We start from the raw sequence: 13,873 nt of genomic DNA, 5'->3' as shown, positions 1-13,873 counted from the left end.
GTGAGGTCAAGAAAGGTAAGACAGAAAAGTCTCCACACATTTTATCAATTAGGGAACTAGTATCCTCACCAAAAGCAGCTTTATAAGAGTACCGAACAAACACTGAATTAGCACTTAAATGAAAGGTGGGAAATGTGGATAGAAATGAGAGTAGACTACTCTTTTCTAAAAGTCAAACTTGAAAAGAATAAATACAAAAGCCCTGGCCAGTATGGCTCAATTGGTTGAGTGTCATCCCATGTGCTGAGAGGACACTGGTTCAATTCCAGGTCAGAGCACATGCCCAAGTTTCGGGCTCAGTCCTGAGAGGGGGCCTGCAGTAGGCAGAACCAATCAATGTTCCTCTCTCACTGATATCTCTCTCCTCTCTCTCCTCTCCCCCCCGCCCCCCACAAAATCAATAAAAAACATATTTTTAAAAAAGAATGCAGGAGTTAAAGAAAATGGCCTGAAGGACTTTTTAATATGGAAAGCACATGTGAATATTTAAATTCTGAAAGAAATAGAAAAATGTACTTGATAGGGCAAAGTTCCAGATCCCAGAAGGAAAATTAATTGCCTTGATGTGGAACACACCGTGACAGGTGTTCTTTGAAAACCCACTCAAGTTCCTATGACCTACTCTTTCATGACACCAAATGCACTTAACCAATGCCCTCACAAGATCCTAAATTCTACTTCTGAACTCATTTCACACCCTATTTATTGAGTGTAAAAAGTATTGACACAATAATAACTAATATTCATTGAGCATTTACTACTTCCCAAGTACTTTATATGATTAGCTCATTAAGTTCTCTGGATTAATAATATTTTTCCCATTCTACAAAAGAAAAATAAGGTTTGGAGAACAGCCACCCAGTGAGGTTGCACTTTACTGTGACTGTTAACTACCCATCATTCTAGTTTTCCTCTAAGCCTCTCTTTTTTAAAAAGGGGGGATAGGCAACACTTTCAATCTCCGCAAGCTTTGACTTGATTAAGTTTTGGCACATTAATCACAAATGTCTCCATTAGCTTAGAAGTCTAAAGGTACAATGGTCAAAGTATCCTGTGTAATCCACACCACATGGTTAATAACTCACCACACCCCAACATACTCCAACAATCAGTCTTCCCAGGGAATATTTGCCAGTTAAACAAAATGAATCTCCAACTGACTTAACATTCAGTCAGCTGTCAAAAGAGACATGGGCAGAGAAAAAACAAACTTCTCTTAATCCAAAACACTCACTCAGCCTATCTGACCTAAAACCTGGTTCTAAGGAAGTTACAAACGCTTCTGTCTCCCTTTTCTTTTCTTTTTTTAGCTGGAGGGAAAACTGACACAAAAAGGAACTGCTTAGGGGGAAAAACTGTTCAAAAGCCTCCAGACCTCTCTGTCAAGAGATCTTAAACAATTTAGGAGACAGTGTAACACAGAGCTTAGAAATGAGAGAAAAACACATCTGTTTTCAAATTCTAGCTCCCTCCACTTACTAGCTTTGAGCCCTTGGACAAATTACTTAACCTAAGATCAGTGTTTGCTGTTAATATTTGTACCCACCTAAATCCTATGAAATAATTACTTTGTGAATTAAATGAAATGATTTAGGTAAAGAATTTAATAGTTGGCAAATAGAGGTACTTGATATTTACTATTATAATAAAAGGAAGAATACCTAATGACAGGTTCCTCTGTATCCCAAGTATTGGGAGTTGATCAGGATCCCTTAAATTGGAGCAAAGGGACAAGAACTTCAAAGTGTATAAAACAGAAATAGAGGCAAGAAACTCCCTTCCCATTGACTCCTCCACACCCACCCAAGTATCATTCCATCCCAGGTGAAATGTTTGTATTAGCTGGGTAAAAATAGTAACTTTATTATTATTAACATGTAAATTATAATAAATTTATTGTTAGTTAGTAATAATAAAGATATTAAAATAACCATTTCCATAAATCCCTTAGTATTTATTTACAATCCTCTGGTGAGTATCAATAATAGCAACAACAACAATGTATATATATACATACAGGGACTTCGGCGCTGCCTATGGAGGTGGCAGCCATCTCCTACTTGGCACCATGGCTGCCCTCAGACCCCTCGTGAAACCCAAGATTGTCAAAAAGAGGACCAAGAAGTTCATCTGGCACCAGTCAGACTGATATGTCAAAATTAAACAGAACTGGCAGAAACCCAGAGGCACTGACAATAGGGTGCATAGAAGATTCAAGGGCCAGATCTTGATGCCCAACAATGGTTATGGGAGCAACAAGAAAACAAAGCACATGTTGCCCAGTGGCTTTCGGAAGGTTCTGGTCCATAACGTCAAGTAGCTTGAAGTGCTGCTGAAGTGCAATAAATCTCACTATGCTGAGATTGCTCACAACGTCTCCTCAAAGAACCGCAAAACCACTGTGGAAAGAGCAGGCTAGCTGGCCATCAGAGTCACTAATCCCAATGCCAGGCTGCGCAACGAAGAAAATGGTAGGCAGATTGTGTACACATTGTATTTGTGTTAATAAAATCATAAAATTCTGCCAAAAAAATAAAAATAAATAAATAAAAACATGAACTTCACAGAGGTAGAAATGACAAATAAAAATATAAAAACATGATTTCCACACTAAGAATCAAAGAAATTAAATATCTTTTTAAAAAAATCCTCACCAGAGGATATGCTTATTTATTTTAGAGAGAGAGGAAGGGAAGGAGGGAGGCAGGGGGAAGAGAGGGAGAAAAACATCAACTGGTTGCCTCTCTCATGCAACTTGGATATATGCCCTGACCAGGAATTGAACCGTAAACCCTTCAGTGCATGGGATGACCCTCCAACCAGCTGAACCACCTGGCCAGGGCTAATGATAACATTTTTAACCAACCAAATTGGCAAATATTTTTAAAAATCTGTTAAAAATGAGCTTTTAAAAAGTATATTATGTATACATTATAGAAGGATTCTGACAGTATACATCAGGCATATTTCCTGCCCTTAAGAATTTTATAGTCTAGTAGAGAAGCCATGATTAAAAATCATAAACCTGCCATAGCTGGTTTGACTCAGTGGACAGTGTTGGCCTGCGGACTAAAGGGTCCCAAGTTTGATTCCAGTCAAGGGCACATGCTCGGGTTGCAGGCTCAATTCCCCAGTAAGGGGCATGCAGAAGGCAGCCAATCAATGATTCTCTCCCATCATTGATGTTTTTATCTCTCTCTCTGTCTCTCTCTCTCTCTCTCTCTCTCTCTCTCTCTCCCTCTCCCTTCCTCTCTGAAATCAATAAAAATATATTTGAAATAAAAAGATAAAAGACATAAAACTACCATCAATTTAGTGCACAAAAGGTAGTCCAAAATAGAAAAGTTCAATTAACAGAATATTTATCAACCACAAGTACATAAAAGCATTGTGCATGGGAAATAAACGCCATAACTATCTATCTATATATATAAAGCTAACTAGAGGCCCGGTGCACAAAAATTTGTGCACTCGGAGGGGAGGCGGGGGTCCCTCAGCCTGGCCTGTGCCCTCTCGCAGTCTGGGAACCCTCGGGAGATAACGACCTGCTGGCTTAGGCCTGCTCCCGGGTGGCAGAGGGCAGGCCCAATCCCTAGGTGCAGCCCCTGGTTGGGCTCAGAGCACGGCCAATTGGGGAGTTGGGGCGCTGCCCCCTGACATGCACAGAGCAGGGCGGACTGGGAGGTTGCGATGCCACCCTCAGGGTAGGGCCGATTGGGGGGTTGGGGCACCGCCCCCTGTCACACTCAAGGCAGGGTCGATGGGGAGGTTGCGGCGCCACCCCCTGTCACGCACAGAGCAGGGCCCATCAGGTGGTTGAGGAGCTCCCCCCTGTCACTCACAGAGTAGGGCCGATAGGGGAGTTGGGGCACCGCCCCCTGTCACACACAGAGCAGGGCGGATCAGGGGGTTGGGGCACCGCCTCTGTCACACTCAGGGCAGGGCCGATGGGGAGGTTATGGCTCTACCCCATCACACACAGAGCAAGGCCCGTGGGGTGGGGGTTGGGGTGCCGCCCTCTATCACCCACAGAGCAGGGCCGATCAGGGGGTTTGGGGCGCCGCCCTCTATCACCCACAGAGCAGGGCCGATCAGGGGGTTTGGGGCGCCGCCACTCTCACACTCAAGGCAGGGCCGATGGGGAGGTTATGGCTCTACCCCATCACACACAGAGCAGGGCCCGTGGGGGTGGGGGGGTTGGGGTACCACACCGTCACACACAGAGCTGCAGGGCGATCAGGGGGTTGGGGAGCTCCCCCGTATCAGGCACAGAGCAGGGCTGATCAGGAGGTTGGGGCGCCTTCCCCTGTCACAAACAGAGCAGGGCGGATAGGGAGGTTGTGGCCCCGCCCCTGTCACACACAGAGCCGCAGGGCAATCAGGGGGTTTGGGCGCTGCCCCCTGTCACACTGATCCCGGTGCCAGGAGTCCTCTCGGCTCCGCTGATCCTGGTGCTGGGAGGCATATTACCCTTTTACTATATAGAATAGAGGCCTGGTGCACCGGTGGGGGCCGGCTGGTTTGCCCTGAAGGGTGTCCTGGATCAGGGTGGGGGTCCCCACTGGGGTGCCTGGCCAGTCTGGGTGAGGGGCTGAGGGCTGTTTTCAGGCTGGCGGGTGACTGAAGCTCCCAACCGCTCCTTTTTTTCTTTTATTTTTATTCTAGGCCAGCTTTAGCTTTGAGGCTTGGCTCCAGCTCTTAGGCCTCCGCTGCTAAAAGCTGGTTTCTGGCCTTTGTTTACCTTCTGTATTTGAAACAATGATGCGATCCTGCTGGCTGAAGCCCTACGGACTAAAGCAGGTTTCTGGGGTTTTGTTTAGCTTCTATATTTGTAACATAGTTGCTTAGAGTTGCAGCTCAGAGGCCGGCAGCAGCAGGCGGGGAACATTGGAGTCCTCAGTCACTAAAGCAAGCAAGCCTCATGTTAGTTTCAAGCTGCCTGGCTGCCGGCCGCCATCTTGGCCGGCAGTTAATTTGCATATTGCCCTGATTAGCCAATGGGAAGGGTAGCAGTCGTACGCTAATTACCATGTTTCTCTTTTATTAGATAGGAGGATATGCTAAGTGTCCGTCCGGGTAATGACGTCACATAGCAACACCCAGCTTTCTCTCCCTAGCGACAACTAGCCTCCTTGGAGTTTCTTCAGCCCAGGAACACGACTTGCTTTATAGCCAGGTACAAACTTTCCACACTTTAACCAAATGTCTGTGAAGCCTTTTCTCGTGCCTCATCTCATTTGACCCTCACAGAAGTCCTGGAGTAGGTAAATAGGAGATTTGGTGGAATCCTATTTTCTCTTCATTAGCCAAAAAACGGAGATTTAGAAAACTTAGAAACTTGACCCGACTGAAAAGAAGTAAGAAATGGTGGACCTTGAAAATGACTTCAGGTTTTCTCATTGCGCAGAATATAGTCAAACGCTGCCACAGTTAAATATTTTACCCTTTGTTCTCCCTGCATGATCTACAATAATAATCTGCTTCATGTTGATATTTACTGCTGTGTTGCTGACAATTACCTGAAAGAGAAGTTTGCATGCTTCACTGGGCTGGAAAAAGTTTAGCTAAATCAGAAAGCAGGTCTAATTAAGCAAGTTTATTCTATATATATAAAAGGCTAAGTTAATTCTCACATGCATGATACATATAAAGCTCTCACTAGTGCCAGTCATACGTGTGTGTTTCCATCTGTCATTGTCGATCGTGAATTTGGTTGACACTTCTATTATAGAGAAAGGGCGAATAGCGATATTAAAATATTTCTTCTAATTAATTTCCTTTCAATGTGCACGAACTCATGCACTGGGCCACTAATGTTATATAATCTAGCAAGGCTGTTAAGACAAGCAACAATAGAAAGCAGTAAGTGACAAGTGCCTTAAGTACAAGCAAAGAGTTCTGAGATTTCAGAGCAAAGAACTCAAATTAGCTTCCAAATTATTTGAAGAAGCTCTACAAGGAGGCACAATGTTAACTGAACTCTTGGGATAGGCATAATTTTTAACCAGTAGAGATGAGACTAGAGAAAGGATGACCCAGGAGAAAGAAATAGACAAAATTAATAAATAGAATGGGGCTAGAAACATGAGAGGGTAAAAGGATAATTCCAAGTTCGCTAGAATCCAGGTTAAATAAAGGGGAAAAGGTAAGGCTTAAAAGGTTGACTGGATTAATTTTTGGAATGCCTTGAATGGCTAAGAAGTCTGGATCTTATCCTATCAACAACAGGGAGAGATACTAAAGGTTTCTGAGAAGGAGAAATATATGATCAAAATGAAGCTCTAAGTAAGATTAATCTAATACTGGTGTCCAGAATGGGCTGCAGGACAAAGGGCTTTAAAGCTGAGAAATCATTTATTAGCTACGGCAGCAATCTCAGTCTGATGTAAGAAGGACTGAATGATGGTATTGGAATGATTAAGAATGGAAAAGGAAGGGATACGTTAAGAGAGTTTTCAAAGGAGAAAAAGTAGGATTTGACCATTAGGGCTGAGAGGAATGGGAAATGAATTACAAATTTTCCCCTTGTTTGGAAATGTTTAACTCCTGGCTACCTACTAGATAAAATCCAGGCTCCTTAGCCTATCATTCAAGTCACTGTACAATCTGACCAGGTGTTCCTTTTTTCCACCACCACCACCCCGCCCCGCCTACTCCATATACATAACTTGGTATTTTATAGCTTGTGCTTTTTTTGCTCATGCATCTCTCTACACCTGGAGATTAGAACAGCTTGAGTCAATGAGGTGGGCTTAGACCAGTGGAATTACTTGGACTGTGAGTGAGACAGAAGAGGTTCCTAAAAGAAAAAGAATAAGTTACCAACAGAAGGGGCAAAACCACAAGCATCCTCTACTTTAGCAGTTAGCAATTTGCAAAGTAGGTGAAACTGGTAACATTATATCTGGGGGAGGACGTTGAGAAACTAGGCACACATATAAATTAATCTTTTCACTGTACAGTCTCTGTACAAGCTAAATTTGCCATGTATATAAACATTTTAGCTTATTCTATTTCTTTAACTTTTTTAAATCGTGCACGAAAGACACAGAAACTGGATAACAACTTTTTTAAGTCACCTCACATCAATCACAATATCAAGAACATAGTTCAAGCCAAAAAAGCATTACCCCAAGATAATTCTGATCCTTCCCTCGCTCACTGTGTAGCAAAGCTGAGGGGGGGGGGGAGGGGGAGGAAGGAAGGAAGGAAGGAAGGAAGGAAGGAAGGAAGGAAGGAAGGAAGGAAGGAAGGAAGGAAACTTTTAAATAGAGAGGGAGAAAAAAAGAAATTTCTTGACTGCATATCAATATAAATCTATTTTTAAACTTAGAGGGGAAAAGTACCATAATTTCCCCATTCAAGAACATTTCTGGGCCAAAAACTATTAAACAAAGAAAATGTTTAAATATAATCCAAAATGTAAGGTAATCTTGGGGTAATGATTTACTTTACTTTTCTAGTACTTAACAGTAATTTTCAAAATTTCTAAAATGTATCTGCACCATGTATTCAATCCAATTTCCTACATTACTTAAGGCCTCAATGCTAACATGTATTCAAACTGACATTCAAACTGCAAGAGTGGGAGATCATGGAACAGCCTTGAAGACATTACTAACTAGGGCAAAAAAGGAGATTTACATTTTAGAAAAAATTTCAACACAGCAGATAAGACAACCCAAGTTGTCCCTAAATACTCATTCTTCAACAATTCTATAATATATTTATAAAATGTGTGTGTGAGAAAGATGTGTACTTTAATACTTTAGGAATTTTTCTTCACAGTTCTTTTCCTTCACAAACAGAAACGTGTAAAAATTTTGTTCTCCATAATGCTAAGGACTATTTGAAATGTCTATTTTAGGCTGTCACTTTTTTAACTTTAAGGTGTTTTAACATAGTACTATAATACTCAAAAGAAACTCATTGGTTCTTAGATTCATCTTATTTATTATACAATGTTCAAGAAATTTAAGTGATCACGCAACAAAAACTATACTAATTCAGAACCATGAAGACAGCATGATATAACAGGGAATGTACATCAAAATAGGAGTCAGAACATCACTGTTGAGTAAGCCCCTGAACCTTTCTAAGCTTGTGTGATCTGAAATTGAACCCTATGCCATGGGGCGGGGGGGGGACACGAAAACCTGTCCGCATATACAAATTTACATACAACCCAGGGGATTCATAAATTCCACACAGTCCCAGGAGCCAATCCACAGATTTTTGAACGGTCTACATATCCCAGGTTAAGGTAACCACTTGTTTCTCAGCCAGCTCTAAAACTTGAGCATTTCTATGAGTATTTTAGCAATATATCCATAAAGTAATTGGCAAAGCAGATAAAAAGAAAAAAAAGCTGATAATGAAAGTAATCAACTTTTAATAAAAGACTTTCAAACTCAAAAATTTTTAAACATACCATTTCACTCACCCACAAAATTGTCAAAAACTAAAAAGTTGATAATGTTCATGGCTGGCAATGCATGAGTTTGGCTTTTGGTCATCCTTAACTAGAGCCCCAATGCAGACTGTCTCCCAAGAAAATATATACAAAATGTTGCATAGAATTTCAGTCTCTTGCCCTAAACTTTAGGTTCATTGTCCGGGACTTCCCTTCGCCTCTCTCTGCCTTTTCCTTTGTGTGCAGGGATACAATCATCTGTGTGTTCCTCTTTGACAGTGTGCTCCCTCTCTTTGGGAGATACTATATCCTTCAGTAGCTTCCTAAAAAGGAACAAGTGGAAATAACGTTTTGAGATCTGAATGCCTTTATTCTGCCTTCACACTTGACTGATCAAATGGTTGGGTTCTAGGCCAGAAATCATCTTCCCTCAGAATTCTGAAGGCATTGTTCCACTCTCTTACTCCTGTTGAGAATTTAGGGCCATTTCTAATTGTTCATATGAAGTTTAAAGACTGAGTGGTCGGACTCTCGATCCCCACCTGCCAACTGATAAATTTCACTGTGGGGTGTTTGGCGGGGTGATCTAGCTAAGGAGACTTTACATATCAGTATTTGTAAGTGTTTTCTTTTTTAAAAAACGTATTTTATTAATTTTTTACAGAGAGAAAGGGAGAGGGATAGAGAGTTAGAAACATCGATGAGATGCCTCCTGCACACTCCCTACTGGGTATGTGCCAGCAACCAAGGTACATACCCTTGACCGGAATCCAACCTGGGACCCTTCAGTCCGCAGGCTGACGCTCTATGCACTGAGCCAAACCGGTTAGGGCAATAAGTGTTTTCTGTTAATTGTCTCATTTTTTCCATAAAGGATAAAAGACACAATTGGCTGCTAGTGTTCTTGAAGCTGAGCAGTGAAAGTCCTGAAAGTTTCACTATTTAAGACGTTGCCAGTCCCCTCATTTTCAGGTGAGCCCTTACCCTCCTACCTTCTACAGTGCCAGATATCCTGGGTCTAAAACCAGTTTGGTTAACTTCCTCCACAAAATAAGTCTAATTTTTTGTGAGGGTTGAGGAAGAACAGTCACTAGGCTGCCTGGTATGAGGTATGTACAGAAGTCTTCAGCTTCATATACCACCTGCACCCAATTAGCCAATTTTTTTTTTTAAATGAAGCTGCTCTGTGGAGAATGGATTGTAGAGGGCTAAAGAAAAACAACGCAGACCCAATGGGGAAGCACTACAATTATTTTATTCTTAAGCCTGAATTATAATATTTTTAATTATAAAAATAATTACAGAGAATTATTTTATTTGAATAAAATTATTTCATTTGAATAAAAATGTATGCCTTCTTTCTTTTTACCAGTCTGCTTCTGTTTCCATTGAGTATCTTTATTATTTACCAAAATAATTTATGGATTTTTATACTTTAATAATAAACCATCATAACTTTTCTAAAAGATGTTAAAATTTTTTATGCCATTAAAGTGCTCTATAAAAAAAATTCCTAGAAACTTCAAAGACAGAACATAACAACTAAATTATAAAATCTTGGAAATGGTATCTATTAGATTAGGATACCAAAGAGTATGTAGTCTGACCCAAAAATCAAAAGATAGCAGTAGAAGCAGCCACTGTTGCTGCCATCTATAAAATTTTTATTTTTTATTTTTTTTATTGATTTCAGAGAGGAAGGGAGAGGGAGGGAGGGAGGGAGGGAGAGAGAGAGAGAGAGAGAGAGAGAGAGAGAGAGAGAGAGACATCAATAATGAGAATCATTGATCTGCTGCCTCCTGCACGCCCCCTACTGGGGATCAAGCCCGCAACCCAGGCATGTGCCTTTGACTGGAATCGAACCCGGGACCCTTCAGTCCACAGGCCACCCTCTATCCACTGAGCCAAACTGGCTAGGGCTATAAAATTTTTAAATGACTGCAAATTCTTGATACTTTTTCCATTAAGAGATGGGGTCAAAAAAAAAAGACCCTGCCAGCATGGCTCAGTGGCTAAGCATTGACCTATGAACCAGGAGGTCACGGTTCAATTCCCAATCAGGGTACATGCCCGGGTTGCAGGCTTGATCCCCAGTGGGGGGCATGCAGAAGCCAATCAATGATTCTCTCATCATTGAGATTTATATATCTCTCTCTCCCTCTCTGAAATCAATAAAAATCTATTTGTAAAGAAAGAGATGGGGTCTATCCTCTTGCCACTTGACTCTAGAACTTGTAACTAACTAACTTGCTTGTAACCAATAAGATGTGGCAAGGACTTCCTATGCTAAGGTGGAAAGGAGATGCAGCTTTCACCTTGCTCAGTGGGCAATTCATGTTGGTGCCCTGGGCCGGGCATAATTAGCAGTGTAACTGCCATAAACTAGCCCATGCAGACAGACCACCTGAAGAGAGAGAAATGCTCAGCCAACCCTCAGCTATTCCAGCTCTAGCCACCATCTGAATAAAACACAGAAGAGACCCTGAGCCAAAAACATCCAGCAGAGCCCTTCCCAAACTTATATCCCACTGAAACTATGAGAGATAATAAAAAGTATTGTCTTAGGCCTCTATGTTTTGGAGTAATTTTTCATGCAATAAAAATAAGCCTTTATAGCAAATATATGATAATTAATTCAACTACTTGGGGGGAGGAAAGAATTTCAATCAATAAGGGTGGTTTTCAATAGGGGTGAATTTTCCAGATAGAGACCAGCTTTCACATATTTATGAGATTTGAAAAAGCTATGTAATAAGGCACACTCTTCCTGAAGTCAACATTTTTATCTTACAGACTCTACAGATTCTTTTCCTGCATCATGATTTTTCTATAGAAAAGAAAGGGCATAAATATACTAACCAAGCCACTGAGCAATCAACTCAGAGTCCTGCATTATAATTCTTCTAAATGTAGTAACCTATTATGGCCTAAATTAATCTCTGGCCTCTCTTCAACCAAAATGAATGAGCCAGTTATTGCAGAAGCATCAAAACTGCCAAACAAAGCAAATATTATTAGATTTACTCTCTTCTGAACAAAGAATCACCACACACAAAGAATGACCACACTTTACCACTAAGTAAGACAGACCTTTTAAATTATGCATCTCATCCATCTTTTTTATACTTTTATTCATTTAATTAACAAATATCTAATGAGTACTGTGGTTATACAAATATAAATAAGAGACAGTTCATAGCTCTAAAGAAGTTCATGGTGCTATGGGGAAACATTAATACAAGCAATGAATTTTCAGTCAATATGACAAACGATACAATGAAGTATGCTAAAGTATTACAGGAGTATAAATAGGATGTGCTGGATGTTTACTTGCTCCTCCAGAACCATTCTCCTTCCTTTATCCAACGCTTAGTGTCCTAGGAGGCTTACCTTTATGAACTACATAAACAGGGCTCCCTTGCCCTCTGGATTCTAATTGGGTTCAGTAAATCAGAAGCAACAGTGAGGTATTTCTGGTTCCCGTAATACTAGCTCCCTTTGTTCATGCTGGCCCAAAGATGGTGCAACTTCCTTCCTATCTTTGCTAGTTCCTGGGTGCTGCACTTCCTTGTTGGATTCCCTTATCCCTGCCATTCACTGTAAGTAGTCCCTTCAGGACATTCCCTTTCACCTATTGTGGGGATGTTAACTGTTTCCTATTTGAACCCTAACTGATGGAGAAGGGTACCTAACTCAGACTGGAAAAGTCTGGGAAGACTCTAAAAGAGAGTAGATTTGGCAGAAAAGTAAGGAAGGAAGGTAATAGAGTCTAAGGAAATAACACTGTCAAAAACTTGGAGACAGCCTGGCCGGTGTGGCTCAGTGGTTGAGCGTCGGCCTGTGAATCAGGAGGTCACAGTTCAATTCCTGGCAGGGCACACGCCTGGGTTGCAGGCTTGATCCCCAGTGTGGGGTGTGCAGGAGGCAGTCAATCAATGATTCTTTGTCATCATTGATTTTTCTCTCCCTCTCCCTTCCTCTCTGAAATCAATAAAAATATATTTTAATTTAAAAAAACAAACCTTGGAGACATGAGAGAATGTGAAAAGAATAAGAAAAGGTGAGTTCAGAGTGGTGTAACATAGGAGTATGATGGGAACACAGATATAATGAGAAACAATGTTAGAATCAAATTATAAAGTTTTTAGATTAAGGTATTTAATAGACCTGATCTCTGTAATAAATAAATTCAAAGAAAATTCAAAGAAAAAAGGGGGGAGGCTATAGTTTAAAAGAGATTTGAGACATACCAACCAAATAGACCTTTTCTGTATTCTGATTGGAACAAACCAATTATTCAAATATGGGAAGGGGGAGAGGAGGAAACGAATTTAAAATGCATCTCTTCATGAGATGGATAAGGCTTTCTTATTTTCCATTAGTTCATGTATCTATGAGTAAATATTGTTTACTGTAAATACTCTATTCCTATTCTACTCCTATTTTTCAATAAATATAAGTGCTAAGAAAACTAATTCACATAAATAAGCAGGAGAGTTTTATTATAGCAATGTCAAATTTTTTTAATTCTTTAATTTATATGCCAATAATGTATCATGATTTTTTTAACTTTCTGGAAAGTAATAGCATTTACTTGACTTCTCTTTTATTAAAATACTAGAGGCCTGGTGCACGGGATTAATGCACTGGTGGGGGGCATCGCTTGCGGAGATCAGCCCACTGTGGAAGTGCCACTCATCCTGGTCAGCCAAGAAGCTATGGACCTGCCCTCTGAGAAGCTGCTCCCTGGTCCGGCATCTTCTGTGGTGCCAGAGCACTCGCCTCTCCAGGGGACCCGGTCAGAATCTGGCCCAAGGACAATAGCACTGAGAGGCAGCAGAGTAGGCCTCAGTCCTGCGGCAGCCATGAACCCGCCTCCCAGCCTCCAGGGTCAGCTCTACAAGCTTGGCCACCAGGCTGAACAGGCTGTGGGTATCTGGAGGAGATGGCAGGGAGCGAGGCGGAGGAGCCTAGGGCGAGGAGGCCACGATCGCCCGTCGGCCAGGGGCTTGCAGTGGGAGCAGCTGCTCATCGCGGTCAGCGGAGCAGCACTCCCACTGTGGTAGCACACTGACCATCGGGGGCAGCTCCTACATTGAACGTCTGCTCCCTGGTGGTCAGTGCACATTATAGCAACTGGTCAACCAGTTGTTCTGGTCATTCCACCATTCAGTCGCTGGTCTTTTATTATATAGGCTATCTTTATTGAATTCAGAAAGAAAAGGAGAGGTAGAGAGCAACAGAAACATCAACAATGAGAGAGAACCATTGATCAGCTGTCTCCTGCAAGCCCCTACTGCGAATCAAGCCAGCAACCCGGGCATGTGCCCTGACCGAAAATCAAACCATGACTTCCTGGTTCACAGGTTGATGCTCAACCACTGAACCACTCCAGCTGGGCAAGAAAGTTATATTTAAAGCCTAATGACATAAGAATATAATAAAAACTATATATAGCGC

At 41.5% G+C, this 13,873-nt stretch overlaps 1 protein-coding gene and 1 pseudogene across 4 annotated transcripts in view; one reads left to right on the top strand and one right to left on the bottom strand.

Moving 5' to 3' along the window:
• SMURF2 (SMAD specific E3 ubiquitin protein ligase 2) overlaps positions 1-13,873 on the bottom strand; it is a 99,071-nt gene that overhangs the window by 66,931 nt on the left and 18,267 nt on the right. The window lies entirely within an intron of this gene.
• Positions 2,032-2,506, top strand: LOC118671330 (annotated as a pseudogene).

The sequence above is a fragment of the Myotis myotis genome, unplaced genomic scaffold, assembly GCF_014108235.1.
Source record: "Myotis myotis isolate mMyoMyo1 unplaced genomic scaffold, mMyoMyo1.p scaffold_m19_p_17, whole genome shotgun sequence".
NCBI lineage: Eukaryota > Metazoa > Chordata > Mammalia > Chiroptera > Vespertilionidae > Myotis > Myotis myotis.
Note: the sequence above shows the minus strand (reverse complement) of the source record. Positions and strands in the feature narration are given on the sequence as shown.